The sequence below is a fragment of the Lactuca virosa genome, chromosome 7 (genome assembly GCF_052849685.1).
Source record: "Lactuca virosa cultivar CGN04683 chromosome 7, Lactuca_virosa_CGN04683_v6, whole genome shotgun sequence".
Taxonomy (NCBI): domain Eukaryota; kingdom Viridiplantae; phylum Streptophyta; class Magnoliopsida; order Asterales; family Asteraceae; genus Lactuca; species Lactuca virosa.
Window position 1 is genome coordinate 3,389,600 of NC_136432.1, and position 23,356 is coordinate 3,412,955.

Sequence of the window (23,356 nt, forward strand, 5' to 3'; positions counted from 1 at the left end):
GTAAGTTCACTTTATTTTCTTGAACTTGATAAATAGGAACCATTTCCGTATCTTCACTATTGTACTCGAAATTACTGCCATCATCAATATTCTCATTGGCAGCGTCAACGTCTTCATCAGACTGAGAGAGACTCTCAGTGTTTGCTTGTGAATCTGCTACAATGCGTTAGATTGACATTGAGTGGGTCTCATCCTCTATTATTTCATCGTCAGAGAGGACAGCGGATGCAACATATAGCAACTTCTTACACTCGTATTGAGTGTTAACCCACTTCTGCATACCCTTTGTAATGCTCCAATCGTTATCAGGGTCTTGATTGAACAACTTAGAAGTGGTAAAGGAATGAATTCAATCTACAACTTGATCATTACCATAACCGGTACCAACATATTGAAGAATGAGTGCAAACCATCTGGGATATGGGACATGAGTAGACATCTTATTTCCTCTGATAATCTCAGCAATTTGATCAAATATTACCTGAGCAAAGTTAAGCTGCTTATTTTTGATAATAGAGAAAAGGATACATTGTTCAAAGGAATTCATTTGATCAAGGCTCCTAATTTTGTGAGTGAGACGCTTGCCAAGAACTCCAGTGAGAAATTTCCAATTAGTGGGAAGTTTCCGTCGAAGAACATTGTGGTTTCCTAGCTTCTAAAAATCATAGTCCAAATTTTCTAGAACAACACGACATTCAACCATAGTAGGAAGAGGAAAATATTCATCATAAATTGGAAGTCGTAAATCTCTTTGAATATTCATTGCGATCATTGAAATCGTATAATTTCCATCATAGATTATGCCAACGATTACTTCAGCATCATCGCAAGTAGAAGTATAGTAGAACTCACAAACAAGTTGCAAAAGAAAGTGATTAGCAACATTAACAAGAGCATAGCAAAGTAGATATGCTGTAAGATAGGCCACAAAATCTTCAAATCCCTTGTTTTCATAAATTTTTAGAGATTTCAGGAGAGAATGCGACATTGTTGGACATGATGACGATATGAATATCAAGAGTTCTAGCAACTTTGATGACATTTGGCGTGGAGCATATGTGTAGAGAATTTATGGATGAGCCATTGCGATTAGTGTTCTTGCGATTGAAGACAAACGAGAGCTTTTGATCACAATTGAAAGTGTAATGTGATGATGATGATATAAGTCCCCTTTTATACCTCAGAGAGAACTGTTGAGAAGCAATCATAATAGAGAGAAGAATTCACCCCAAATCTCGCAGTTAGATAGGAATATCACATATCCCCAAATTTAAAAAGTTACCGTTTAGAAAAAGCTTCTGAGAAGATGGAAAATTGGCCCAAGAGAGCATTCAGTGAGCAACAATCATCAGCGACAAACTAATAGAGTTAGCATCAATGTATGAGACATGCAATGGAAGGATATGAGGGATTTTGGTGTATCATACTATTTTATTGTTGCTATAGTAGATCACTTACACAGTGATGCAAGGTATCATCAGTGTATGGTTCTATACGCTGAATTATTTGGCACTTTTATTAGAAGAATAACTTGGGAGAGAATGGAATGATTCATGTAATACATTCCGGTATGAAATGCACCTATCAACATAAAATCTCGAATTTTTATCAGTGTATGGCTTATACAGTGAATCATAAAATTCTTTGTTACAAGCTTTGTAGGGAAAGAGTAGGTAGGTGTGTGTAATATATCACGATACATGATATACCCATCGACACTATTTTTCATGTTCTCATCAGCGGCTGGTATCATACGCTGAATCATAAGACTTTAAAGAAGAAAAATAGGGCAAGAAAGGGTCGGTGCATGTAATATATCATGGTACATGATATACCCATCGACACAGATTTTTCAAGTCCTCATCAGCGTCTGGTATCATACGCTTAAGCATAAAAGTTTAAAGAAGAAAGATAAGGCAAGACGATATTGGTGCGTGTGATAAACTATGGTATATAACTTAACCATCGACACATAATTTTAAACTTTTATCAGTGTATGGTATCATATAGTGAATCATCAATTTTATGATAGAAGACATTGTGAGAGAAAAGGTTGTCTCAGTCATACTAAGATCTAATCAGTATGAATCATAGACAATTTCTAACTTATCAACTGAGAGTGGTTCAACGACTAGTATCATAGAGTTATGTTTACAGTTTCAGTCTAGAATCAATGATTCACCATTAATTATTTTGAAATGGTACAAGACAAAATTAAAAAAAAAATAAGTAAAAAAAGTAATAGTCAAAAAGAAAAGGTCAAAAAAAGGAAAAAGTGCATCTTTTTCAGGAAGATCACAAAGGATTTGTCTGTGTGACAAGTTGTGGAGTGGGCCTGAGACACTGATGCACACAAAGATTCATCAATGTCAGAGGAATGAGAACTATCAATGACATGACGGTTAACGGTACATTAAGGGGACTCATTGAGTATCTCATGTGTGGAGTGAAATTCTCCATTAGAAATGGGAAATTTGAGATACATTTCAATGGTTTGGGTAGGAATGTCAAAGACATGGTTTCTAATAGTAGGATCTAAAGTAGTTAGACTCGAAGTGCAAACAGTGACACCATCACGATTAGACGTGCAATATTTATCAATGAGCGATTGATTTATGAATGAGTGACTAACGAATATATATATATATATATATATATATATATATATATATATATATATATATATATATATATAAATCTTCTCTGAGAGGAAGGAAAGTTTTTCCAGTTTCAACCTATTTATAAATGTTGATTAGGTATCGGTATCAATTATTTTACTAGTTTATAACCCGTGCCAACCACGGGTTATAAAATTAATTAAACTTTCATAATAAAAATTTATAATTATTAATCAATTATTTTAAATAAATCATTTTAAATAAATTATTAATTAAGAGATATATCAAATTTTTAAAGTTATTATAACTTCAAATTTAACTTATAATTAGAAAATATAAATTTGAATTTTGAAATGAGTTGCCTAATATATCTATTAGAATATGGATTTAACTGAGCCCATTTGTTAGCAAGGGAGGAGGGCTAAGAGGACAATGAGTCCCTAACCCAGGGCCAAAATTGAGATGTATGGGTAAAATCGTAATTCCATGCCAATTGGCAAATGGCGCATGCGGACGTGAAAGGTTCTACAAAACTAAATATATAATAAAATTCCGTTACGTAATTATTTTAATTTATCAGTGAATTAATTTAAAATAATGTAACGTAGAGCGACCACGTCAGCCACATGACCGGTGGAGCTAGTTGTCCAATTCTTCACGACGTGTAGATCGATTGAGATCGGAACACGCGTATGGTAGATCATGGCATTGAGTATAACACAATTTGATTGTTTAAAAATTGTTCCCCTATTTTTTGCGTTACCATACTTTATCCTTTTAGTTTATAACTTGATAATGTTTCCACTTCAACTTTCATAATACTACTACTTGTTCTTTTTCAAAATGGGATTTTATAAGCATTATTAAGGTTCAATAAAATATGTAATCTATGTAGTGTTTGATTTGACAAAATCATGAAAAAAATGAATGCTTCATTTAATAGGATACATATTATATAACCGTTGATTTTATATATGATAATATAATTATGTATTGTATAGCATCTATCAAAAAATGACGGATCTGGAGGTTTAGAAGGTTTTGGGCTACTATTCGATTTCAACTTATAAGTATAAAAAATATAATAAAAAAATATTGTATTAAAATACAACCACTAAAAAAACATATATAACTATTAGTATAAATTGAGTGAAAAAAAAAGTTTGATGTCACTACTTAGGACTGTTCATTATTTGAATAAAACTGAATTGTCCAATTGGACAATTTGGATTGGACTATTTGGTTCGGATATTCGGATAATTAGATTGGTTTTCAACAAAACCGAATTATTATTTTGGATTGGTTTTGGTTTATAAAATAAGAACCGAATAGTCCAAAAAAACTAAATAAACATTTATTATTTATTTATTTATAATATATATCTATTGTTATTTATTAATTTTGTAATTTATTTTTTCAAATAGGTTTAAAACGTTTCACCCAATAAAAAAAACATTAAAATGCATTTTCTCTCAAAAGTAATCTATCTATAAAATATTTAACTATAATATATCTTCTTAGTAATTGTTTATAAGTTTCAAATCACAACTAAATAATTTATTTTTGCTTCTTGTGTAAAGTTTGATAATATTATTAATATATGTCATTTTAAAATGTTTCGGTTTTTGAAAACCGAATTATAAAAACCGATCCAACCGAATTGTAATTGGATCGGATCGGATCGGATTTGAATTTAGTTTGGACTATTTGAATCCATGTTTTGAAAACCGAAATCAATTTGGATTCACTTGATTGGATCGGATCAAACCAATCCATCCAAACGAACACCCCTATCACTACTGCTATAAATTCATGTCTATGTTCATACTATCGAATAAATTTCGAAAATATATTTTTTAGTATAATAATTTTATGTAACATGGATCCTTATCTATAACTTCATAACCGGTGACATTTTGTTTACAAAACACAAGAAAGTGAACAATCTTTTTTGTTTACAAAACACAAGAAAGCGAACAATCTTTTTGAAGGTCTAAAATGTAAACAATAATAGAATCAAGGAGTAAACTGAAAATTTCGCATGTATAATACTAAATTACAAAAACAAGTCGATGAACAGCCAGCACGATATCAATGGGCCAGCTCAACCACCACCTTTCTCGCTGCATGATTCATTGTTCATAATCTCATTTTTTATTGGCAGGTTAAAACTTGTTGATATTATTAATAACTAATACTAAAATAGCCTATATAAACTTATAAAACTATCCGAAGATACTTTATCAAATAAATAAAATATATGACTGCTATTGACATATTCTGGGTATTTTAGATCAAGGGGTGTTTGGGTTTTCATTATTTTGACGTGTTTTTTTTGTTTAAATAAGGAGTTTTTATAATTTGTTTATTTTTTTAATTATTTACTTTTTATTATATATAAAACCCTATTTACCATTTTACCATCTTTTTAATTTAAAATGTTTACATAACATTTAATTATTTTTCTTGATCCAGTTAGGTAGATATAATAATTGTTTTATTATATATTTTAGAAGAAATGACACAAATGCCAATAAAGTTTCAGAAATTGGTTTATTTAGTCTCTAAAATTATTTTGTTTCTTTATAATGAAATAAAGTCATTTTTGTCGGGTCTATTAGGTCATTTTGGAAGATTGGAGGGGGTAAACCGGTGACATTTTTGCCACCTCATTTGATTATGCCATGTGGACTTGTTGATTGTGTCCTTTGGGTGTTTAATTAGACTAAAATCGACGAACAATATAACCAGTTTCCTCTCTTCGATTGAAAACCCTTACTCCATTTCCTCTCTTCAAAGTTCAAACATGGCTAAATACATCGTTGTCAATTTGCACTTCCAAGGTATATTCGCTAGGTACCCCATACGATATGCTGACAAGATTGATCAGAGGCTGATAAACATTGATTTCGTCGGCATGGACAAGGATGAGTGTTATGTGTTCGTCGAAAGATTCACGAAAGAAAAATATGAGAAGCTCTATTTTAGTCGTCTTGATATTGCTTTTCTAAAAGGTTTGAGGTTAATTCTGACTGAGCTTGATTATGTCGGCTTTAAAGCAATTACTTATGAATGCGTGTTGGGCTCCCTATATATGTAGACTATTTTGATAATACTAACATACATGAATGGTTAGATGAAGAAAGAAATGAAGTAGTTGATAATATTCATGAAGAAGTGCTTGATGATGCAGAAACAGTTGACGCAGTTGAGACAAGGCATAAGATAATAATAACAACCCTCATTTTCTCAAAAAGGATAATGGGCCAGATTCCAAGATGGGTGAGAATGTAGGTCTGTGTGAGCCTGTTGATGAAGACATCAGTGAGGATGAAGATGCTGATGTTGATCTTGATTTGCCAAATATTTTCAATGAAGAGGTACACTAGAAGAAGTAATAATCTGTGTTAGGTATGAGGTTTGAAAATCCTAAACAACTCAAACACATGCTCTGTAATTATGCAATTGTAAATGGTTATCAATTATGTTTTATGAAAAATGATAGTAAAAGGCTAATAGTGAAATGTTGAGATGGAAAGTGGACTTTTAGGGTTTTAGGTTCGTGGATGAGTGGTGAAAAGTCTTTCTAGATCAAGTCTATTATAAGTGAGCATAATTGTTCAAATAATTTCAAATTAGGATAAATTTTCACTTATAGATTGATATGCAGCCATTTCACTCAAGAATTTGTAAACAATCAAAAGATGAGTGTCAGATTGCTTAAAGAGAAGGTTAAAACACATTTGGAATTGAAGTGAGTATGAATAAGTGTAAGAGAGCCAAGAAGTATGCTTTGACTCTAGTTGAAGGAACAACTATAGAAAATTATTTCAGGCTATGCTCATATGCTGAGGAGATCAAAAGATCAAATCCAGGATCAACTATAAAAATTTATGTTGATGCAATGCATGATGGTAAGAATGACTTCAACAAGATTTACATATGTTTTCATGGAGTAAAAGAGGAATGGAAGAGAGGGTGTAGAAGGATCATTAACCTAGATGGTTGTTTCATGAAAAGTTATTGCTAAGGTGAGTTACTTTGTGTTGTGGGTAGGGATGCTAGCAATGTAATATTCCTAATTTCTTGGGTAGTTGTATGTGTGGAAACCAAAGACAATTGGAAATGGTTTACTGAAAATCTTACAGAAGATTTGGGGTGTTAAAATCAAGGACTTGGTCTGGTTCTAATTTCTGATCAACACAAGGTATGGTCCTTTTTATAATTATATTACAATAGAAACTAAGTCTGTCTAACTTCATTACTTCTTCTTACATATGTAGGATTTGGTTGAGGAAGTGAAGGATGTATTACTAGTAGCAGAACACAGGCAGTGTGCAAGGCATATATATATGCCAACTTTAGAAAGAAGTTTAGTGGAGCTCAGTTTGAAAATATTTTTTGGAGAACTAGTAAGGCAACAACTGAAGCACATTTCAATGCAACCATGAAGGAGATTCAACAATTAAACCCTGTTGTCTTTGTTCATCTTATGGAAAGGGATCCAAAGACATGGTTTTTAGTTTTTTTAGGAGTTCACCGTGCGTCTTGTGAATCTGTGGAGAATGGGTATCCAGAGAGCTTTAATAGTTTCATATTGGATGCTAGGAAGAAACCTATTATCAGCATGTTAGAGGATATTCGTATTTATATGATGCAAAGGATGGTCACTATGCAAGTTAAGGGACAAGGATGGAATCGTTACTTAGTATGTCCTGACATTTGAGAAAAGTTGAATAAGCTACAAATTAAGCAGAGGTATGTACATATATTTAGTAATGTATAAATTACATGTTTGACCACTAATTAATTGCATTACATAATGTAGGTATTGGTAGGTTGTATCATGTGAAGTGATAAAGCTTGAAATAAGAAGCATGGATGAGTCTTATGTTATTGATATGCCAAAAAAGTAATACACATGCAGGTTGTGGTAATTAAATAGGTATGGGTGTGTGAATTCAGTTGCTAAGTTATAATTTTTAAACATTAAGCCTGATGGAGCATATGTAGACCCATTGTACTTGGCAACCTTCTTCCATAATGTAGCGACCCAAATTTTCGTCTGTCATTAGGGGTTAACATTCTATTAAGTTTATTCTTATAAACTAATCTTTCCCTTGGTTTAGAATTAAGTTATGAGGGCCAAATTGTAATAAAATGAACCTTGATCATGTATATGGGTCTAGGGGTTATTTTGACATACTTTGAGGGCCTTGATTGTAAATTATGAAGTGTATATTGAAGCTTGACCCTAAAATCTAAGAAATTATTCCATTTGCAGCCACCAACTTATGTAAAGAGTGTGTGAGTGTGTGTGAAACCCTCTAGGGTTTGGAGATCATTCAAGGGAAGGAAGTGAAGTTCTTGGAGGCTTTGAAGCATTCTTGGGGTGGTGATTGAGTGGCTTGTTCTCATCTTGTTTTTGAAGTGATACTCAATTTCCACAAGGTATAAACATTTTCCTTTGAGTTATTTATATTCTCCTTCAAAGTCACACTCATGAAGAAACCTTAGATGATGTAAAAATCCATGATTTATGTAACGTCCCGAAAATCCAAGGTAATTTTCTTTTCATTTTTAAAACAATAAATCATACAAACGAGTTGTTCCAAAACCGATCAAAGTGAACATATCATTTAAACATCAGAGTAATAACATAAATGGACAATGCGGAAAACTCTGGGGGATGTCGTGCAGTCATGTCGGGCCCTTCCTTTTTGAACCGAAAGTACTTGAAACCTTAAATATGAAACCGTAAGCACAAATCTTAGTGAGTTCCCCAAAATACCACATACCAAAACATACAAGTGTCATGGGCTATTCCCATGGTCTTTCCTTGCAATACCGAGGGCCAAATCCTGGTCTTACATACAAGTGTCATGGGCTACCCTCATGGTCTTTCCTTGCAATGTCGAGGGCCAAATCCGGTCTTACATACAAGTGACATGGGCTACCCCCATGGTCTTTCCTTGTAATTCCGAGGGCCAAATCCCAGTCTTACATACAAGTGTCATGGGCTACCCCCATGGTCTTTCATACAATTGCCAGGGGCCAGATCCTGGTATTTCATGCAAGCATCATAGAGACAACTAGCATTCCACATAACAAATAATGGGCAGGCATTGGTGCCTTTGACCCATGGGTAGTGAGAAAACTCACCTCACACTCTGAAAGATTAGCTGCACCGATCACTAATCTAAAAGCTATCTCTAACGATCACCTATACAATTAACAGGAACCCAAATCTCAAATTATAAATCAAATTACCTAAAATGCCCTTAGGTCAAACTTGGTCAACCCTGGTCAAAGTCAAAGTCAACGGTCAAGGTCCAAAAGTCAATATTTGTTCCCAGCGGAGTACGCCCTGCATACCAAGAGAGTACGCCCAGCGTACTCTGATGTTGACCAAAAGCGGGGCGCTGACCGCATACGGGCAACGTACCACCAGGTACGCCCAACGTACGCAGCCCATTCCTAAAACTCAATTAAGAACTTATTCCATTAAGCCCTTACGTCCAAAACTCAGATCCAAGCCCAAAATGATATCCTAAGTCATAAAGTTTCCAACTTTATGACTTTGCATGATTATAAAGTGCTTAATGACCAAAACCCTAAGTTCTTAACCCAATAAGACATCACAACTCTTGTATGGAAGGGATGGAAGGGCCAAGATCACATTTTTATGGTTCATAATAATTCCATAATGGATAAAGTTTCCAACTTTATCCATTACAATGGTCCCAACAAACAAGATCTAGCCTTTAAGTCTCAAAGGGACCCAAAAGTGCATCTTTTTCAACATAATCCATTAAGTACAAGTCTCCAACCTTCAGATCTGAATCAAAATGATGTTTAGATGGATAATGTTTTCAACTTTATCCATCACAAGGTCATAAACTTTCAAGATCTAAACTTTATGCACTTAAAGTGACCAAAAGCTCATAACACCCAAAACTAGTTAGATCTAACAATTTCATCATCAAGATTCAAACTTTATACATTTAGAAGAAAGATCAAGGTGAACAAAGTCTAGATCTATAAGCTCCAATGCAACCACCACTTCTTCAATAAGTTCCTTCTTCTCCAAGGTGCACCAAGAACACTCCAAGGTACTTAAAAACACATTCTTTTTGGTCACAAGGCTCAATCTATGGTTAGGGTTACAAGAGAGGGTGTTGGAGAGGTGGAGGCTGATAATGGAATGGGTTTGGGGGAGCTAAGGAGCTTAAATAGGGCTCAAACCACGTAAATAGGGTTTGGGCACTGATCGCGTACCCTCAACGTACTAAATTTACGCCCAGCGTACTCAGGCATACTCAGTACGCCTAGCGTACATGGTTGACCCAAAAATCGTCCTAACTTCAAACAGTCGTAACTTCTTCGTTCCAACTCCGTTTTCGACGTTATTTATATCCACGGAAAGGTATTGAAGAGCTCTATAATATTATATAAATATCGTGGACTAAAAACGTCTTGAACAAATATATATATTTCATGCAAGAACCCGGCCTATGACTTTTCCCCGTTTTACCCTTCGACTCCAAAACACAATTCAAGGGTTTAGATCTCATAACCATCATTACCTCCTTCCAAAAAGTCTACACTTCGCCTTCTTAAGGCCCAAAGCCTTTACACAATTGAATTCTGGCACATGGCCCTGAATCACAGAATGATCCCGAACAGGGTGTTAGAATTCTCCCCACTTAAATTAGATTTCGTCCTCGAAATCATTCCTTACTATCTCCTTTACCAACTAAACGATCTTGAATGAACTCCCTGAATCCCAAAAATGAGTGGGGAAGTCACCTCGCTCTGATGACCGCCGACCCTCACTGTTGTCGAACCCAAAATAGCAGATATAATGAAACATCCCAAAAATATAGACTAAAAATTTCGTTTTAAATCAGTAATAAAAAAACCATCAATCACATAAAAATCATAGTCATGTATCTCAAAAACATCATCAAATCTATCAATGTATCAAAACCATATATCATAAATCAGAGTGAATCCTCCCAGGCCAAAAATAGTGGTGTGTGCCATGCAGTCATCCCGAGCTCTTCCCCTTACTAGCGGAAGTACGTGAAACCAAAACTGAAAACTGTAAGCACGAAGCTTAGTGAGTCTCCCCAACTACCACATAACATACACATAACACATAAACATATCTTGGGCCCCGCCCCTACTACATCGAGCCAAGCTCGGCATCGGCTTTCCCGGCATCAGGCCCCGCCCGACATCGAACCCTATTCGACATCGGGCCCCGCCCGACATCGAGCAAATCTCAAAATACATAGGAGCATAATCAGCAATATACATAAACCTAAGCACATAACATTAACACTTAAACATTCCTTGGGCCCTGCCCGACATCGGACCGTAATCCGGTATCATACTAACATTCCTCGGGATTGCCCCGACATCGAACCGCAGACCGGAAACATACAATACAAACACATGCAAGAATCACAAAGACATCAAGCATACAAGCATTCCTCGATACCGCCCCGACATCAGATCGAAATCCGAAAAAGCATATAAACCTACATTGGGCCCCAACCGGTATCAGACCATAGTCCGGAACTACTACTAACTAAATGGATCGGCCTTGGTGCCTTAGACCCGTTCCTACTGGAGGAAACTCACCTCGAATGCTAGCTGTGAAATCTCATGTGAGGAATCTCTGACGGCTGCTCCAACGACTCCCCGGCTAACAACTTCACAATAACACTTAATCAAAACATGATAATCCTTCTTAGGTTAAAATGACCATTTTACCCCTGGTCAAAGTCAACATCCGGGTCAAGGTCAAATTCCATGTCAACTCCCAGTCAACCCAATGGCATAAAGTTTGCACCTTTATGTCATAACAGCCCCTCTAGGTACTAGATCTGGAAGAATACCCTCTTGGGTCGAGCATTTCCCAAAGGCTACCAATCTTGGACCAAAAACCCACATAAAGAGGACATAAAGAGATCTAATGAACTAATGGCCAAGATAGAAACTTGATTACCATAAAATGTAGCAAATGGAGTGTAGCTTCTGGATCTACTATTTCCCTCTCGATCCCTTTATCTTCTTCTTCTTCCACAAGCTTCAAAAGAACACAAGATCACTCAAAATGGCTCACACACTCAAAGAAAGCTCTAGGGTTTCGTGGATTAGGGCTTGGGACAAGGAGGCTGGAAATAAGACCAAGGGGTGGGGGTTAAGGAGCTTAAATAGTGTGCAAAACCATGAGATTAGGGTTTCATTCTGGCCGAGCTACTCGTCGATTCGAGGGCTCTTGACTCGTCGAGTAGATAACTCAAACCCCGCGCATAAGCTGGCCTCTACTCGATGAGTTAGGGCCACCAACTCGTCGAGTTCTTCTTTCAAAATAAATAAATTATTGAATTAAATGCATATTAGGGACCAGGCGTGACAATTCATGCCCACTTGTCTTATACTTCGTCCTCAAAGTCTGCTGCATCTGAAAACAACTCCGGGTAGTGCTCCTTCATCTCCTCATCGGGCTCCAATGTCCACTCTGAACCCTTGTGGTGCTGCCACTTCACCTTCACTAACTGAACAACCTTGTTCCTCAAGGTTTTCGTCTTGCGATCCAGAATCGCCACCGGTCTCTCGATGTAGTTCAGGCTTTCATCAACCTGAATATCCTCCAAGGGCACAATCGCTTAATCATCCACTAGGAACTTCCGCAACTGGGAAACATGGAAAGTGTTGTGGATCTGGCTGATCTCTACGGGTAGATCTAACTGATACGCTACCTTGCCCACCCGGGCTATAACCATAAAATGACCAATGTACATGGGGCCCAGCTTGCCCTGCTTCCGGAACCGGATGACACCTTTCCAAGGTGACACCTTCAGGAGGACCATGTCGCCCACCTGAAACTCTAAATATGAACGCTGCTTGTCGGCATAGCTCTTCTACCAACTCTGAGCAGTCTGGAGCCTGCTCCGGACTTGCTGGATCCGCTCTGTAGTCTTGAGTACTACCTCAGTACTCCCCATGACTCTCTGACCGACCTCACCCCAACAGATTGGGATCCTACACTTCCTCCCATAAAGAATCTCGAAGGGAGGACGGTCTATGCTGGCGTGGTAACTGTTGTTATACGAAAATTCCGCTAACGGAAGATATGTAACCTAACTGCCACCGAAATTCAAAACACATGCGTGTAGCATGCCCTCGACAGTCTGAGGGTGGAAAGTGGTGCTGAAGTGGTGACGAGTACCCATCTCCTCGTGAAACCGCTTCCAAAATCTGGAAGTGAAACGGACATCTCGGTCTGACACCACCGAGACAGGCACCCAATGTCGTGCCACTATCTCACGTATGTATATCTCGGCCAGCTTCTCGGCCGATATGCTCTCCTGGATCGGTATAAAATGCACGCTCTTGGTTAACCGATCCACGATGACCCATATCGAATCTACCCCACGTGCGGTCCTGGGAAGCTTGGTAATGAAATCCATAGTGATAACCTCCCATTTCCACACGGGAATATCCAACGGTTTCATCTTGCCGTGTGGTCTCTGGTGCTCGGCCTTGACCTTCCTGCAGGTCAAGCACCTCTCCACATTCCATGCTACGTCCCGCTTCATGTAGGGCCACCAATAATCAGGGCGAAGATCCCGATACATCTTCATCGCCCCAGGATGGATGGAAAACTTTGACTTATGGGCCTCATCCATCAGAACCTGCCGTACTCCGTCCCAGTACGGAACCCAGACCCTCCCATGCAGGGTCAACAACCCTCGGCTTTCATAATCAAACGAGGCCACCCGGCCTACAATCCGCTAGCACTTCTGACGCTCTTCCTTCATGCCCTCAACATGCGCCTCTCTAATCTGCTCCAGCAATGGGGTAATCACTGTCATCCTCAAACATATATCTCTAATCGGAGCTGAAACCGCCTTGCGGCTCAGGGCATCGGCCACCACATTGGTCTTGCCTGGGTGATAGAGGATCTCACAGTCATAATCCTTCACCACATCTAACCACCGACGCTGCCTCATGTTCAGATTTGGCTAATCCATGAGGTACCTCAAACTCTTGTGGTCCGTGTAAATGGTACAACAGACTCCGTAGAAGTAATGCCACCAAATCTTGAGGGCGAAAACCACAACCCCCAGCTGTAACACCCATAAAATTCAAGCCAATTTAAAACTTATAAAACATATCCAAAACCATTAATCATTACAAAACTTGTTTTCAAAATGTATCATATCAGAGTATCCCAAAAACAAGTCATAAAAAATGAGGAGTTGTACGATCACGCCTTTGCCTTGCCACGATCTCCTGATGTACCTGAAACAATAAACTGAAACTGTAAGCCTGAAAGCTTAGTGAGTTCCCCCAAAATACCCATACCCACAACAATACACATATAATCATAAACATCATACTATGGGTCCAGTAAACCATCCGGTTGGAATACCCCAGGCCCTCAACCATCCAGTTGGAATGTCGACATACTATGGGTCCAGTCATCCTCGGGATGGAATACCCCAGGCCCACAACCAACAGGTTGGAATGCCCATATACTATGAGTCCAGTCATCCTCGAGATGGAATACTCACGACCCACAACCAACAGGTTGGAATGCCCATGTCTATTGGCTTTCGCACAAAGCAGATAAGCCTCAACCGCCAAACAACATGTGCACATATAACAAATATCACATAACAGTCTATAGACAATACTTGATCTAACGGATCATACCACATAGCACATAACACCATCCCATCTACCGGGATGCCGATCTAACAGATCATACCACATATCACATAATGTTATCCTACCCTCTAGGACACTGATCTAACAGATCATACTAGCATAGCATAACCATATAACAATCCGAAGGGCCGGCCTTGGTGCCTTAGACCCTTGAGTATAGTGAGGATATCTCACCTCGCAACTGTCGTCTGAAACTAGAAAGCTCAACTCCCAGATCACCAACACGAACTCCACCACCTATAGTTACCATAAAACCCTTTTTCATAAATTTCCAAATTGCCACAATACCCTCAGAAGTTAACTGGTCAACTCTTGGTCAAAGTCAAAGTCCACAGTCAAAGTCAACAGTCCATGTTGACTCGACTCGTCGAGTGTAGTTCACCGACTCATCGAGTCCTCCCTGAACTCGAGAAGTCGTGAAATCCTTGGTTGACTTGTCGAGTTTCCCCTTTAACTCGCCGAGTTCATACGTGTCTAAAGGTTGGGAAAACCCTCGCCGACTCGCCGAGTCACTAGACTGACTCGCCGAGCCCACGGAAACCTTCATCGGACTCGCCGAGTTGTTCATCCAACTCGTCGAGTACATGGCCATCTTCATGTGGCTCGCCGAGTTGACTATGCAACTCGCCGAGTCCTTTGAGACCTTCATCCATGTAGACACTTTTTAAGCCATGCCAAGGTTCCAGATTACAGATCTAAGCTTCTAAGGCATGTTTATCACGTAAAGTTGCAAACTTTACATACATGCAAGGCCCTATAGGCTATAAATGACCAATCTAAGCTTCTAATGGAACTTTACACCTTAGGAGAGTTTCATCCTTGCAAGAGCTGGAAACTTTATGGACTTAGAAGCCCAAGAGAGTTCAGTTCTGAAGGTACAACTTCGGATCTTAGCTTATACACAAGAAAAGTTTCTAAACATACTAGGGAAAACCCTAAAATTTGTCCAAAAGGGGATCTAGAAATGAAATGAGGTCAGGGTAGCGATTTATACCTTCCAGAAGATGCCAAATAAGATAGATTTCAGATCCGACAAGCTCCTTGCTTCTAGATACTTGGTCTCAAAGCTCCCTTCTCCACAAAATCCTCTTCCAAGATTAAGAATACACAATTGGAACACACACACTCGATTAGGGTTTGAGAGGGACAAGAAGCAGTAAAGGGGAGGCTGGGGGAGGCCAATGATCCTTTAAATAGGGTGCAAAACCCCATGATTTAGGGTTTCATCTGCCAGCTCCTACTCGCCGAGTCCCTTCTTGGACTCGGCAAGTAGGTCATTAAAATGCGTGGACCAACCCGCTGCTACTCGACGAGTAGGGCAATCAACTCGTCGAGTAGCCCTTGAAATCAAGAAACTCATATATTAAATCAATACCTGAGAATCTGGGCGTTACAATTCTTCCCCACTTAAACTAGACTTCGTCCTCGAAGTCTGCCGTGGTGAACAGTTTCGGATAATGCTCCCGCATCTCTGCCTCTGGCTCCCACGTCCACTCGGACCCCCTCCGATGCTCCCACTATACCTTCACCAAAGGTATCTCCTTGTTCCTCAGAATCTTCATCTTTCTCTCCAGTATGGCCACATGTCTCAACACGTAATTCAGGCGCTCATCGACCTGAATATCATCCAGCGACACCACCGCCTCCTGATCCATAATGCACTTTCGCAGCTGCGAAACGTGGAAAGTGTTGTGGATCCGACTAAGCTCCTCCGGCAGCTCTAGCCTGTAAGCCACCTTGCCAACCCTGGCAATGATCCTAAACGGCCCAATATATCGGGGACCTAATTTTCCCATCTTCCTGAAGCGGATCACACCCTTCCAGGGCGAGACCTTCAGGAGTACCATGTTACCGACCTGAAACTCTAACTCGGAGCGGCGCTGGTCAGCGTAACTCTTCTGCCGACTCTGAGCGGTCTGCAGTCGCTGCCTAATCTGCTGAATCTTTTCGGTAGTCTGCAAGACCACCTCTGTGCGACCCATCACCCTGTGACCAACCCCACCCCAACAAACCGGGGTGCGACATCTCCGCCCATACAACAGCTCGAATGGCGGAGCGCCAATGCTAGAATGATAACTGTTGTTGTAGGCGAACTCCGCGAGCGGTAGGTGGGAATCCCAGCTCCCACCGAAGTCAATGACACACGCCCTCAACATGTCCTCGAGGGTCTGAATGGTTCGCTCGCTCTGACCGTCAGTCTGCGGATGGAATGTTGTACTGAAGTGCAACCGCGTGCCCAACTCCTCGTGGAATTTCTGCCAGAAACGGGAGGTAAACCTGACATCCCGATCAGAGACAATGGAAACGGGAACCCCATGGCGAGACACGATCTCGCGAACGTACACGTCGGCCAACTTCTCGGCCGACGAACTCTCTTGAATCGCCAAGAAATGGGCGCTCTTGGTCAATCGATCCACGATGACCCATATAGCATCAAATCCCTTCGCCGGCCTCGGCAGCTTGGTAATGAAATCCATCGTGACCTGTTCCCATTTCCACATGGGGATCTCTAGAGGCTGCAGCTTACCATGCGACCTCTGGTGTTCGGCCTTGACCATCCTGCAGGTCAAGCACCTCTCGACATACCAAGCGATTTCTCACTTCATACATGGCCACCAGTAACTCAAACTCAGGTCTCGATACATCTTGGTGGCCCCCGGGTGAATAGAAAAATGAGACTTATAAGCCTCCTCCATGACCGTCTGCCTGACCCCACCAGACATCGGAACTCAGACCCGACCGCATCGGGTCAATAATCCCCGACTATCCTGCACGAACCGGGTATTCTCCCCCTTGATCCTCTCCAGCTTCCAATTCTCCGGTCGTATGCCCTCAACCTGGTCATCTCTGATCAAACTCACAAGCGGAGAATCCACCGCTATCCTCATACATACCGTGGGGGTGGAAGACCCAGCTGACTTGCGGCTCAAAGCATCCGCAACCACATTCGCTTTACCAGGATGGTAAAGGATCTCGCAGTCGTAGTCCTTGACTACATCCAGCTACCTGCGCTGCCTCATGTTCAGGTTCGGCAGATCCATGATATGTCTCAAGCTCTTGTGATCCGTGTAAATGGTACAACGGACCCCATAAAGGTAATGTCTCCATATCTTGAGGGCGAACACCATGGCCCCCAACTCCAAATCATGCGTAGGTTATCGCGTCTCATACGGCTTCAGCTGCCGCGATGCGTAGGCTATCACTCGTCCTCTCTGCATGAGGACCGCCCCTAAACCTGTGATGGATGCATCACAGAACACCATAAAATCCTCAACTCCCTCTGGGAGTGTCAAGACTGGGGCCTCGCACAACCGCTGTCGGAGGGTCTCAAACGCCCTCTGCTACTCAGGGCCCCACCGGAAATCCACCCCCTTCCTCGTCAGACGAGTGAGGGGTACTGCAATCTTGGAGAAATCCTGTATGAACCTCCGGTAGTACCCTGCCAATCCCAAAAAGCTCCTGATATCTGAGGGAGATTTCAGAACCTCCCATTGCATAACCGCCTCGATTTTGGCCGGATCGACCAAAATCCCCTCCTGGTTAACGAGATGTACGAGGAACTAGACCTCTCGTAGCCAAAACTCACACTTCAAGAACTTGGCGTACAACCGTTCTCGTCTCAGAACTCCTAATAACTCCCGTAGATGCTCCTCATGCTGCTCTCGGGTCTTGGAATACACCAAGATATCATCTATAAACACTATGACTGAGCGATCGAGCATCAGTCTGCAGACCCGATTCATCAGGTCGATGAACACTGCTGGCGCGTTGGTGAGCCCAAACGGCATCACCACGAACTCGTAATTCGGAACACGGTCTTCTCCACGTCCTCCTCTCTGACCCTGACCTGATGATACCCAGACCTCAAGTCTATCTTTGAAAACCAAGATGCGCCCTGCAACTGATCGAAGAGATCATCTATCCTCGGGAGTGGGTAACGGTTCTTCACCGTTAACTTATTCAACTCCCAGTAATCAATGCACATCTGGTGCGAACCGTCCTTCTTCCGGACAAAAAGAATCGGTGCTCCCCATGGAGAACTGTTAGGTCGGATGAACTGCTTGCCTAACAGTTCCTGCAGCTGTGACGACAGCTCCTGCATCTCAGGTGGCGCCAATCGGTACGACGCCTTGGCAATAGGGGCCACACCAGGCACCAGGTCGATCCGAAACTCGACCTGCCTCTCCGGAGGTATCCCTGGCAACTCCTCTGGAAACACATCTGCAAACTCCCTGACCACAGGAACATCGGAAACCAAAATCCGATCCCTGGCTCGCGTATCCAATACATACGCTAGGTAACCTGCACCCCCATGCTGAATATACTGCCGAGCCCTGGCAGCTGAACAAAACCCTGACCCCGATCTGGTGCCCTCGCCATATATAATCAACTCTCCCCCACTTGGGGTTCGAACCACTACCCGCTGACCCTCGCAATGAATCATGGCTCCGAAACGACTGAGCCAGTCAATCCCCACAATCACGCATACATCCCCCATGGGGATCGGAATCAAGTCTATCGGAAAAGGTACCCCGAAGATCTCCATCTCGCACCCTCGGTAGATTGAAGCAGTCGAAACCCCATGTTCGTTGGCGATAGAAACTCGCAACGGACACTCCAGCTCGCCTACTGGCACTCTGAACTCCCTACTAAATGTCTGAGATACAAAAGACCGACTCGCCCCCGAGTCAAATAAAACCAGTGCAGGTAAGGAGTTCACTAGAAACGTACCTAATCACAAGTAAAACAGATAAGCATACAATAGATATAACCAATGGGAGTAAGGATAGAAACATACCAACAACCACATCCGGTGCTGCCCTGGCCTCCTTGGCTGTAAGCTGGAAGGCACGACCCTGAGCCTTTGGAGGCTCTGCCCTGACTAGTCTCCATCCGTGATCCTCAAGGTAGTCGGCGCTGGAGCCTGCGCCGGCTTGGCGGCTAGTAGAGGACACTGGGCCTTCATATGGCCCACCTGCTCACAATGATAGCAAAGCCTGACTCCGGAAGTCGGAGTCGGCTGCCTGCAATCCCTGGCCAAATGGCCCTGCTTGCCACATCGGTGGCACCCACTGCCTGTCCGGCACATCCCTGAATGAACCTTCCCGCACTTCCCACAAGTGCGGCCTGGCTGTCCCCCAGTCCTAGTATCAGCGGTCTTGGACCGCTTTGGCGCCGGCTGTGACTGTACCGGAGCCTGCTGTTGCTCCCTCAACTGCAGCTCAATCTCCAACTCACACCGTCTAGCAGCCTCCTGCAACTCCAGAAGTGTATCACATCGTTGGGTGGAAACAAACTGACGGATGTCAGTCTTGAGCATGCTCAGATAACGAGTCATCTGAGCCTGCTCGGAAGCAAACTCCGGGCAAAACATCGCCCTCTCAGTGAACATACGAGTGATCTCCGTCACCGACTCCCCATCCTGTCTCAAACTCAGAAACTCCTGCGCCAAGCGTTCCCGCTCGACCCGTAGAATGTAACGGGCGCGGAACATGTACCTGAACTGCTCCCAAGTAACATCAGCTCTCTGGTCATCAGTGTACGACCCAGTCGCAAGTCTCCACCAGTCCTTGGCCCCGGACCTTAGCAGGTTCAGAGCACACCTGACCTTCTGGTCAGTAGGACACGAGCAGGTGAAGAAACACCCCTCCACATCCGAGATCCACCTCATAGCCTTGATGGGATCCTGTGTCCCATCAAAAGTAGGGGGCTTCGTGTTATCGAAGTCCCTGTACTGAAAAAACTCTCCCCGCTCCCCCTCCTGCCGTTGTTACAGCCGTGGTGGCTGCAGCGGCAGCTGTCTTAGCGAGGGCTGCATATCTGTCGTCAAAATACTCCATCATAGCAGACTTAATAGTCCCGAACAACTCCAGAATCTGACCACGGACAATCTCGACCACCTCCTCACGGATGATCTCCCTGACCCGATCCTCTGTCAACATTGGCCCCTCCTGGCCGATAATCTTAGGTGCCACTGGGGTCTCCTGATCACCCTGCCCTGATCCTGATCCGGACCCCGTCGTGAAACGTCTCGTAACTGCCATTCTGAAACATAACAGGAAGATATCAGACAATCCGCATAAATAACCGGGAACGAACTCCCGACTAATCCCTAGGGGTTGTGACTTCCTTGCTATGCGTATGGGTTCTGTGCTTTCAGTAGTACGGGCCCATACTACCTTCCACACCTACCCATATTTGTCTCAAGTATCACCACAACACCCTAACAATATACATAAACATAGCAAGCACTCAATCCTCACTCCTAGAGGAAAGCTAACCGTCTCACAACTGACCTACCGGTCCCACACAACTCACCCATCCATGAAACTTCCACCAACCCTGCAGCACTAGTGTATTCTAGCCATACATAACGCTGGACCCTATAGACTTTCGAATATCCAATCCTACCCTAAGCTCCCAATCAGACAAGAACAGAACATAAGGCTAAATCAAACATTCTCAGGCTATAAGATCTTAATTACGTATGGCCGTGATGCATACACTAAGCAACTATAGTTATGATGTCAATTTCATATAAGGAAAACCCTAGGCTATCAGGCATCATACAATCAGGCAATTCTTATCATGCAATTCCTGAAGATCCCTAGCCTAGCACTAGCATGCAGTTCTAACATATCACATAATCAAATAACTGTATGGTATTTTGGGGGGCTACTTACTGGCTCCGGGTGATCGTACATCCTGCATCCTCATTTACTTATTTTGAAAACCATTTTAGAAATCATTTTGAAAACCTTTCCTTGATTTGAGACTGGATTCACACGCACGTTCCTCGAATTCACTCAAACCAAGGCTCTGATACCAACTTGTAACACCCATAAAATTCAAGCCAATTTAAAACTTTTAAAACATATCCAAAACCATTAATCATTACAAACTTGTTTTCAAAATGTATCATATCAGAGTATCCCAGAAACAAGTCATAAAAAGTGAGGAGCTGTACGATGACGCTTTTGCCTTGCCACGATCTCCTGATGTACCTGAAACAATAAACTGAAACTGTAAGCCCGAAAGCTTAGTGAGTTCCCCCAAAATACCCATACCCACAAAAATACACATATAATCATAAACAACATACTATGGGTCCAGTCAACCATCCGGTTGGAATGCCGACATACTATGGGTCCAGTAATCCTCGGGATGGAATACCCCATGCCCGCAAACAACAGGTTGGAATGCCCATATACTATGAGTCCAGTCATCCTCGGGATGCAATACTCACGGCCCACAACCAACAGGTTGGAATGCCCAGGTCTATTGGCTTTCGTACAAAGCAGATAAGCCTCAACCGCCAAACAACATGTGCACATATAACAAATATCACATAACAGTCTATAGACAATACTTGATCTAACGGATCATACCACATAGCACATAACACCATCCCATCTACCGGGATGCTGATCTAACAGATCATACCACATATCACATAATGTTATCCTACCCTCTAGGACACTAATCTAACAGATCATACTAGCATAGCATAACCATATAACAATCCGAAGGGCCGGCCTTGGTGCCTTAGACCCTTGAGTATAGTGAGGATAACTCACCTCGCAACTGTCGTCTGAAACTAGAAAGCTCAACTCCCGGATCACCAACACGAACTCCACCACCTATAGTTACCATAAAACCCTTTTTCATAAATTTCCAAATTGCCACAATACCCTCAGAAGTTAACTGGTCAACTCTTGGTCAAAGTCAAAGTCCACAGTCAAAGTCAACAGTCCATGTTGACTCGACTCGTCGAGTGGAGTTCACCGACTCGTCGAGTCCTCCCTGAACTCGAGAAGTCGTGAAATCCTTGGTTGACTCGTCGAGTTTCCCCTTTAACTCGCCGATTTCATACGTGTCCAAAGGTTGGGAAAACCCTCGCCGACTTGCCGAGTCACTAGACTGACTCGCCGAGCCCACGGCAACCTTCATTGGACTCGCCGAGTTGTTCATCCAACTCGTCGAGTACATGGCCATCTTCATGTGGCTCGCCGAGTTGACTATGCAGCTCGCCGAGTCCTTTCAGACCTTCATCCATGCAGACACTTTTTAAGCCATTCCAAGGTTCTAGATTACAGATCCAAGCTTCTAAGGCATGTTTATCACGTAAAGTTGCAAATTTTACACGCATGCAAGGCCCTATAGGCTCTAAATGACCAATCTAAGCTTCTAATGGAGCTTTACACCTTAGGAGAGTCTCATCCTTGCAAGAGCTGGAAACTTTATGGACTTAGAAGCCCAAGAGAGTTCAGTTCTGAAGTTACAACTTCGGATCTTAGCTTATACACAAGAAAAGTTTCTAAACATACTAGGGAAAACCCTAAAATTTGTCCAAAAGGGGATGTAGAAATGAAATGAGGTCAGGGTAGCAATTTATACCTTCCAGAAGATGCCAAATAAGATAGATTTCAGATCCCACAAGCTCCTTGCTTCTGGATACTTGGTCTCCAAGCTCCCTTCTCCACAAAATCCTCTTCCAAGCTTAAGAATACACAATTGGAACACACACACTTGATTAGGGTTTGAGAGGGACAAGAAGCAGTAAAGGGGAGGCTGGGGGAGGCCAATGATCCTTTAAATAGGGTGCAAAACCCCGGGATTTAGGGTTTCATCTGTCAGCTCCTACTCGTCGAGTCCCTTCTTGGACTCGGCGAGTAGGTCATTAAAATGCGTGGACCAACCCGCTGCTACTCGACGAGTAGGGCAATGAACTCGTCGAGTAGCCCTTGAAATGAAGAAACTCATATATTAAATCAATACCTGAGAATCAGGGCATTACACCAGCTCTAAATCATGCGTCGGATAGTTAGCCTCGTGAGGCTTCAGCTGCCTCGATGCGTAAGTTATCACATGACCCCGTTGCATCAAAACTGCACCCATGCCCGTAATCGACGCGTCACAATAAACCACGAAGTCATCAACTCGCTCGGACAGAGTCAAAATCAGTGCCTCGCATAACCGCCATCTAAGAG